Source organism: Helianthus annuus, chromosome 13 (genome assembly GCF_002127325.2).
Source record: "Helianthus annuus cultivar XRQ/B chromosome 13, HanXRQr2.0-SUNRISE, whole genome shotgun sequence".
Lineage (NCBI taxonomy): Eukaryota > Viridiplantae > Streptophyta > Magnoliopsida > Asterales > Asteraceae > Helianthus > Helianthus annuus.
The window spans coordinates 160212442-160222549 of record NC_035445.2 but is presented as its reverse complement, the minus strand read 5'-3'; the positions used below and the strand labels follow the sequence as shown (position 1 = coordinate 160222549).

At 35.5% G+C, this 10108-nt stretch overlaps 1 long non-coding RNA gene across 1 annotated transcript; it reads right to left on the bottom strand.

Moving 5' to 3' along the window:
* Window positions 1-7808: 7808 nt before the first annotated feature.
* On the bottom strand, window positions 7809-9774 carry LOC110903481. The gene is made up of 4 exons (XR_004876472.1): window positions 9680-9774; window positions 9576-9619; window positions 9362-9431; window positions 7809-7888 (listed from the first exon to the last, which is right to left on the bottom strand). It is a non-coding gene; the product is annotated as an uncharacterized LOC110903481 (long non-coding RNA).
* Window positions 9775-10108: the final 334 nt, after the last annotated feature.

The following is a 10108-nucleotide window of genomic DNA, read 5'->3' as shown; positions in this document are numbered from 1 at the left end:
AGCTTTCCGGGATCCATTTCAGTCAGGTAGGTAACATAATCATCCCAATTAGGAGGCCTTCTTTGCCTGGATGACCTCCTGAGTAGATTATCGGGTTCAGCGTTGTCTTGGTTTTGATCGTTTGATGTGCCTTCGTCATGAGGTATTATGGGTTCTGATTGTAGAGGTGAATTTGCAGTTGGTGCAGTAGCTTCAGGAACAATAGTTGCATTGGGTACAAGAGGAGTAATCGGAGTAATGGTAAGCGACGAGTCTCTCCCCCCCGCGTCTTGTACTTCTTGCAATTCTTCATAAGGGTTGGTACTGCTCCCACTGACCTTGAAATTCTCCAGGAACGCAGCACGCTTGGTTTCAACAATACGGGTGACATGGGAAGGACAATAGAAACGATAACCCTTAGAGTTCTCAGGATACCCGATAAAGAAACAGGTAACTGTCTTAGGGTCAAGTTTCCTTAGGAAAGGATTGTAAAGTTTTGCTTCAGCAATGCAGCCCCATACTTTCATATATTTAAGACTCGGTTTCCTTCCTGTCCAAAGTTCATAAGGAGTTTTAGGGACAGACTTAGAAGGAACTCTATTGAGTATATGAACAGCTGCTTTTAACGCTTCAGTCCAGAGGAATAATGGTAAGTTAGTGTTGGCTAACATACTGCGCACCATGTTCATAAGGGTACGGTTTCTTCTTTCAGCGACACCGTTCTGCTGAGGTGTACCAGGCATGGTGTATTGGTTCACAATCCCCTGACCCTTACAAAACTCATAAAATGGACCAGGAGCTTGACCCACATCAGTATGTCTTCCATAATACTCACCGCCTCTATCTGATCTCACAACTTTAATCTGACGATCTAATTGCTTTTCAACTTCAGCCTTATAATCTTTAAAAGTTGTTAGAGATTCAGATTTCTCCTTAATGAGATACAAGTACATGTAACGAGAATAATCATCAATAAAAGTGATAAATGAAGTATGTCCTGTTATGCCAGCGATTTGGTAGGGACCACTAATGTCAGTGTGAATGAGTTCTAATAAATTAGAGCTCCTAGTGGCACCTTTCTTATTCGCTAATGTCATTTTACCTTTAAGACATTTGACACATGTTCCAAAGTCAGAGAAATCGAGAGGAGGTAAGACTTCATCCTTCACAAGACGATTTAATCGTTCTTTTGAAATGTGGCCTAAACGCTGATGCCACAACATGGATGAAGTCTCTAAGTCTCGTTTCTCTTCCATCTTTGTGAGTGATTCATTAATGTTATATGACAACAAAGATTTGGAAAAGCCATCATCTAGTTCTAATCTATAGAGACCTCCATCCAGAACACCAGTACCATAAAGAACAGAATCATAATGGATAGAGAGTTGGCGATGACCATGGGAAACAATAAAACCGTCCATGTCTAACTTTGGTCCTGATACAAGGTTCCGAGTTACCTCAGGAACATATAAGGTATCATAAAGTTTAATACATAAACCAGTTTTCATAACTAATTGTAATGTTCCAATGGCCTTCACTTCTAATTCTCGATCATCCCCAACCTTAAGCGTTCTTTGGTTTCTTTCCAGCTTCCGGATTGAAAGGAATCCCTGAGTAGAATTGGTAACATGAACCATAGAACCAGAATCAAACCACCAAGAATTAGCAGGAACACTTAAATTATAGGACTCAAGTATCATAAAATAATCGTTACCTTTCTTAGCCAGCCACTCCTTAAAGTCAGGGCATTCCTTCTGCATGTGTCCTGTCTTTTTACAGAACTTGCAGCGGATACTGCCTAAGGAGTTCTTAGAGCTGGAAGGTGCACTTGCATTAGTGTTAGGATTAGACTTATGGACTTTAGAAGCATCCTTCCTTTGATAATTGTGCTTCCTTTTCTTAGGATTGGAGGTAGTGAAGTTTGCAACATCAGTGTGGCGATCCATCCTCATACGCTCCTCCTCCTGTACGCACATAGCGACCAGCTCACTCATCGTCCATTTTTCCTTCTGAGTGTTGTAGTTGATCTTGAATGCTTCAAAAGAAGAAGGAAGCGAAGTAATGATGAAATGAACAAGGAAACCATCACTGATTTCCATTTCCAGCCCCTTCAGCTTATTGGCCATGTCGTTCATCATCATGATGTGCTCGCGAATGCCGCTCCTCCCATCATACTTAGTTGTCACCAGCTTGAGAATGAGGGTACTAGCGTGCGCCTTAGACGTCCCTTTGAACTGCGCCTCTACATGTTCCAAGTAGGTTTTAGCATCTTCAGAATCAGGAATAGCTCCCCTGATTGCATTGCTTATGGATTGCTTCATAAACGTGAGAGACATGCGGTTACACCTAGTCCACTTTTCATGAGTTAACTGCTCAGCAGCAGTGCTTTGAGTGGTAAGGTCCGCTGGCTTTTTCTCTCTTAGAGCATAATCAAAATCAAGCAATCCGAGAGTAAGCATGAGAGCATCCTTCCATGCAGCAAAGTTATCACCAGTCAAAGGTGGAATCCCGCAGTTGGGTGCTGATAGTGGAAATAAGATGAGCAAGTTATGATACTAAGGAAGAAATTCTAATGTGATCTATGGGCACGTTAAACTAAGGCAGGCAAAATAATGACCATTTTACATAATGAAGCTGTGATAATGTCTATTACTAACATCAAAATAATAGACTTAACTAAAAGTTCTACTTAAACAAAAACAAAACAGCTTTGGCCAGAAGTGTAATTGTTTAAGCATATGTGCAAAGTGGTTGTAACAAATCAGCTTTGGCCAGAAATGGAAACAATCACTTTAGTTATGCACTTGCTAAGTATGCCATCTATGAAGGAATTAAATCAGCTTTGGCCAGATATTAAAACATTCATGCTTATGATGCACACTTAGCATAGCTTTCGTAATACTTGAATGATAAGTAGATGCATCAAGTCAGCTTTGGCCAGAAATGATATATCAAAAACTCATTCAAGTTAAGCTATTTCTGGTTTTGTAAAACATTACATTATCTGATTCTGATTAATTAACTAAGTAAATTACAAAACCATTTATTTAATAGCAAACCACCCTTTAGTTCACATTTAAACAGCTTAAAATAATGAGATTGCGAGTCGCAACCACGATTTCGACTAATGGCGTTATGGTTGCGAGTCGCAACTACGGTTTCGACTAGTCACGTTATGGTTGCGAGTCGCAACTACGGTTTCGACTAGTCACGTTATGGTTGCGAGTGATGACATTCTGGTTGCGAGTAGCAACCTCATGATTGCGACTAATGACGTTATGGTTGCGAGTAGCAACCTCATGGTTGCGAGTCATGACGTTATGGTTGCGAGTAGCAACCTCATGGTTGCGACTAATGACGTTATGGTTGCGAGTAGCAACCTCGTGGTCTCGAGTAGCAACCTCGTGGTTGCGAGTAGCAACCTCGTGGTTGCGAGTAGCAACCTCATGGTTGCGAGTAGCAACCTCGTTAACAGCTGTAATTGTGATATCATAACCGAAAATTCGAAATCTAAGGGATTAAAAGATATCCTTTCCTGTTTAAGCTGATCTAATTTTGTTAACAGATTTCGAAAATTTCAATCTCTTTATCTTTTAACAGTTTTCTAAAAAATTTAGAGGACAAAATTAGATCAAAATCAGGAAAAACACTTAATAATCCAAATCATATTCCAAAACATAACAGAATATTCGAATTTTCACATAAACATGATGAACCCTAATCATAAAAAAATAAAATTCTGGAACCCGAAACCTGAATTTTAATAATTTTACTAAACAGATTTCGGCTAAAATTATAATCCAGTTAATTCGGTGAACAAATAAATTAATCCTTTCATCGAAAATCATGATTTCGAGTCGATTCTTATGACTCGAATCCGGCTGTCAAGTTCATACGGTTTCAAAAAATTCCGTTTTCCAAGTTTCAATCCCAGAATTATGGATACGAAAACAGAACTGACTAATCAACATATGCTCTGATACCACATGTTGGTTCAGTTCTGTTTGTGCATGAAGGAAAACAAATAAACCATACCTGTCACCGCAGATAGTGCAGAGGAGAATCCTGTGAGAGAGTTCGACATGCCTGTCATCTTGATTCGGTTCCTCCTTAGGGTGCTGACTGATGATGGTGCTAAGAAACCGAAAAGGGATATCGGCTTTGGAGAGGAGGCCGAAACTAATGATGTTATGATCTAATGGGGTGTGAATTGTGAAACTGAGTAACCCTTAAACCTCCACCTTATTCTCCTTATATAAGCACCCAGGAGGAAACCTAATTAGTTACTAAGGGTAATATGGTCCATCAACAATTACCAACTAATTAATAATAGGTTCTAATATATTTTGATCTCTATAATGTAAATGATTAAGATGGCTATAGATTAAATATTAAACATAATATATTTAATCTTACAAGTAAACCTTTTGGAATCTGGTCGAATTGGTCTATAAAATGCGATTAAAATATTATTATATATGATAATTATAATACAAGGGTGTTTAAGAATGGTAAAATTATCCTACAAAGTCTTCTAAATATAAGAGTATAAAGACACAATAAATCGTAAAATATAACAAATAGATCGTAAAAGATAACCCAATGCTGAGAAAGATAACATAATGCCGAGAAAAAAAGACACAAAGAATTGCAAAGAAAGATACAATGACAAAAAATATTAAAAAGAAATGTCGGAGCCCACTTGTTAATATTTGCCAACTTAAAAATGTAACCCTGGTGTTGATAAAACAAAAAGGACTAGGACAAAGAGCCCACTTCCGTATTCACATGAAAAGAATTTTAAAAATAGTAAACCTTTTGGAATCTGATCGAATTGGTCTATAAAATGCGATTACAATATTATTATATATGATAATTATATTATAAGGGTGGTTTAAGAATGGTAAAATATTTCTACAAAGTCTTCTAAATATAGGAGTACAAAGACACAATGCATGGTAAAATATAACACAATAGATCGCCAAAGATAACGCAATTCTGAGAAATATAACATACTGTCGAGAAAAAAGACATAAAGAATTGCAAAAAGACATAATGACAAAAAACACACACACACAAATTTCAAATAAAAAGACATAATGATCTAAACAAAAATTCTAAAATCTATAAGATAAAAATCCAAAAGTGAAAATCTAAAATCTAAGATTTGTAGGGTTTGATGAGACAGTTCCAACGCAGCTAGAATGAGTTCAATTATAGTTTGTTTGTTGTTCTTCCTACGACCTCTTCGTTTTAGGAGACTATATATTTGATCGTTTACACTTGCAACCTCTATACTTTAATCAAACTTTTTTCTTTAATAAATTTTCATTTCTATCCCTGAACTTTAATAGAGTTATCATATACAAACCAGAACATTAATAATTCTTTTTCTTTAATCATTTTATGTTTTTTATCCCTTCGATAAAATTCAAACTACAAACAAAAAATCAATTGAGGTACAAACACCTCCATGCCACCAAGAACCTCCACCAGTGTCCGTAACTCAACCCATTTGGCTCGTTCATTTCGCACATGTACAGTAGAGGATACAGATAACGATGGCATCTTCAATGGGTTTGGCTCTACGTGCCACGTGTCAGAAAAAAAAATTATGAAAGATTACTTAGACCAAACTCAATGGCATGCATTTGGCTCTTGCATTTAGTGACTTGGCAATGGAAAAAACAAATGCTGCATTAGTATAGTGGCAAACAATGAAACAAATATCCGAGAAACGCACGTGACTACGGACGAGCATTTGATAGGCAACATCACAATTAAAAAAAGAAATATATTTCAAACCACTTTCAAGTGTCGATCGGTATGTAACCGTTTAAAAATTTTATTATCTTTAAATATTTTAGATATTAGGGCTGTAAACGAACTGAACGTTCAACGAACAGTTCGTGAACCGTTCGGCGGGAAGTTCGTTTATGTTCGTTTGTTTAATAAACAAACGAACATGAACAAGAAATTTCGTTCTATTAGTTAAATGAACGAACATGAACAGAGGTCTCGTTCGTTCGATTGTGTTCGTGAACGTTCGGTAAGGTGTTCGTGAACGTGTTCGTGAATATGTTCATGAACATTCGTTGATTTGCATTTGTTTATATTCGTATGTTTGTGTTTTAATTGAAGATCTTTGTACTTTTTTATATTTTATTTGTACTTTTTATATTATTAAACTTTTATTTATTTTAGAGTTAAATGTCATTTTAGTCCCTGTGGTTTGGGCCATTTTGCCAGTTTAGTCCAAAGGTTTCGTTTTTAACCTCTGGGTCCAAAAAGGTTTCACAGTTGCCATTTTAGTCCACTGGGTTAACTTCATCCATTTTTTCTATTAACGAGAAGGCCAATTTGGTCATTTTGTATGTAATTCTGTTAACTAAAAGGACAATTCATCCATATAAAATGACCGAATTGGCCTTCTAACAGAAAAAATGGATGAAGTTAACCCAGTGGACTAAAATGGCAACTGTGAAACCTTTTTGGACCCACAGGTTAAAAATGAAACCTTTGGACTAAACTGGCAAAATGGCCCAAACCACAGGGACTAAAATGGCATTTAACTCTTTATTTTATTACCTAACAATGAAACTAGGAAACCCACTTTCACCTTGTTTATGCATTATTTCTCTTTCATTTCTCATTATTTACATCGGCGAATACGATCGACCTCCGTTCCACAATAAGAGATTCAAGTTCGAGTGCTACTCTCTGGGCCATCTATCTTTATCCTTCATCGCGTTCGCCAAATTTATTTGTGTTTGTTTGTGTCCGTTTGTGTTCGTGAACCGTTCGCGAACACGCTCATTTCCTTAATGAACGAACACGAACATAAAATCTCGTTCGGTAAGTGTTCATGAACCGTTCATGAACACATTTATTTCCTTAACGATCGAACACGAACAAGGCCTTGTTCGTGTTCGTTCGGTTCGTTTACAGCCCTATTAGGCATGTTTGGAAAAAGTAGCTGGAAGCTAGTAGTTGTAGTTTTTTAGATATATACTAGGTTAGAGCCCGTGTGTACACACGGTTTAAGCAAATAAAATAGTTTTAATTTGTTCTAATTTAATAAAAATAGAATGAATATTATTCAATATTAATAAAATAAACTTAAAAATACGTAGGATAGTTAAAAAATCATAAAATAATTCAAAGTTCACTTAAAATTTCCTTGTACATCACATTGCTTAGTAATTTCCCTAATCTGACCAGTGATGCTGAAAAAAGTTTTATTCAAGAACTCATCTTCGTTAGATGCGACCCTAGACTGGCCAATTGAATGATGAGTCGATGTTTCAATATGATTTTTTCCAACAGAACTGTGAAAAGTTAGGTATGAATGAGCACTTACAATAATGATGTAAAAATGTGTAATTAACAATACTCAGATTATGGAAATCTATCTATTATCAGAAAGCATATAGATTTTACCTTCTACAATTAACAATCTCTTCATTGCGATCATTGATTAACAACTTAGTGATATAGTACGCGTTTGAGACGTTGGTGTTGCCTAAGATAAAGTATATAGTAAGTTAGCATCATAACTAAATATAAAAAGCTATATATAGAAAAAAAATTACAAACCTTTGTAGCCATGGAAGCTACCAAACTGAATGATAAGTACAAGATATGCTTCTTCCTTATTTTTTGAGATGTACTATCGCATCTGATCACAGTATTCCTCCCACGATGTCATCGTTAAAGAAATAACCTGGAAATTGTTATTAATTTAGCGAATAATAAACAATAAAGTATGATAAAAATTATTAGAAAAACGATATCTAAAGGAAAACAAACTCCAAATATCTCGATATTAAGTTCATCTTATAGGATAGTTTTCCATGTCGTGTTGTTGTATCCTCCCGTTGAAACTATTCCTCTACATAACCAATAAAGTCTACAATGAAAGAAAAAAAAGTTATATTTCGACTAAGACCTCCTGTGCGCAATGAAGTTATATCTCTACATAACCATTCCTCTACATAACATACCCCGATCTCAAAAAAAAAAAAAAGTAAAATGTAACAAACATATATAATGAAGTTATATTTCTACATAACCATTCCTCTACATAAAATATCCCAATCTCAAAAAAAAAAATGTAAAATGTAACAAACATATATAAAAAAGACGAAACTTGTAGAGGTCCGAGATCACACCCGTGGTTTCAGCAATATCCTTGACAAATTTCAGCTCCTCAGCAATACTCATGGCATATCCAAGCCCTTTGGCCTTTAAAAAATAGATAGAATTGATAAAAAAAAATAAATAAATAAACTTTTTCAAGGTCAACCGACCATCACCAAAATTACTCATTTTGACCCTATTATCCAACGTGTCTAACTGACCAGTTACGCATCAGTTCGATAAATTGTGGTACTCGGTATAGCTATACTCAAAGCACAATTAAACGCCAAACTCAAGTCTTTTGAAAATTTTATTGAAGGCAGCTAAGAAACCTATACCTCGGCTAAATTAGTTTACACAGAAAGAACCTATTAAAATACGAAACCATGATGTGTATGTAGTGGTACATTTAGCAGCCCATGGGATTGTATTTGTGAACCCAAATATACTTTACAATAAAAAATGATCTTTACAATAAAAAATGAAAATTAATTTAAAAAAAAAAAGAAAGTAATTTTCGTAAAGCAGTTTTGCATAATGTACACTTCAGTCATCTACAAATTACAGGATTGCCATAGAGATGGTTATTGTTTAAGATTCGGCCCAATATCGCTATATGATCTTGAACTGGTTATTGTTTGGTAAATGAGTTCGGGTTATAAATAGATTCGCTAATGTCATGATTAAAATGTGTCTAAATAGGTCAACATGCTTAACCAGTTAATGACACGGCTGTTGTTCCTGTGACAATAACAAATTACATCACACAGTTTACAAAGTGCTCTTAATATCGAATTGGTTTTATAATACGCGAGACGCACCAAGGTGATAGGGTCCCAACTCGAGACACTAGGTGCAAAAACGAACTTCTTTTGGTATGCAAAGCGCAATTTATCTTTATATATTTTTTACACTTCTCTTAAAGATCACATGCAACAGAACTTAGGGAAAACTAAACACAATTATCATCTATTGTAATCACATAAGCAGAGCGCATAATTCACATAATTTTTACAAACTCTGCTTTTTAAGGCTTTGAAGTCATGCAATTCATAACTTTATGTTAAGTGTGCAAGTGGAAAAGAAACACCACTAAAGTTGAATGAGCACTGCACATATTTTACCTATTTTTCTATAAGCAGATCTATAAACTGGTCATATGAAGGGCATTATAAGAACGGACTCCAGCACGACTTATGAAAAAAACTTACATTTATGAGATCAGAGATTAAAAAAAACTCACCTTGTTGCTTCTCCTACGAAAGGAGACCCAGTTTCTAGGTTTTCTCTGTAGTGAAAAGAGAGAGACGAATCTGTAGTGAAAAAAAAATGCAAAATCAAAATTTTATATATAAAAAAAACAAAATCTCTATCATGATTTTTTGTTTGCAGATCCACTGTTTGAGTTCGGTAACTGCGTCTGAAAACATCTCATATTGAGATCCATTGAAATTTACCCTCATCCCACCACCATCGCCACTCTTCTTCTCAATCTTAGGACCTTAAAAAAACAAATTTCACACAGTTAATAAAACCCTTAACAACTTCTGTAAAAAAAGACTTGGGGTCTTTTCTTTATATCTTGTGATACTCATCTTCTGAAACCACTTGAAACGATCAAAGTAGTGTAACTGTAAGCATCAAGAAACCAACAAAGTCAAAACCCACAAAGAACCGTCAAGCTGAAAGTGAAGAACCGTCGTTAATGTTTTGATAGTTAAGAACAGGCAACAAAATCAACAAACTCACAAAGAACCGCCACTAGAGCCCTTAATCGATGAGCAAAGGAATGGTAAATCGAAATCTTACACAATCAAATATCAAAAAATGTGAGGAAACACTTAACTTACCTAGAACAAAATCAAGTGAAGCAAGTATGTGGTGGCCGCATTTATGGATCGATGATGAAGATTTAGGGTTTGAAATTGAAAAGGGAAACATAAGACTTAACGGATCAATAATGTTATACAAAAACAGAAAAATGGGCCGG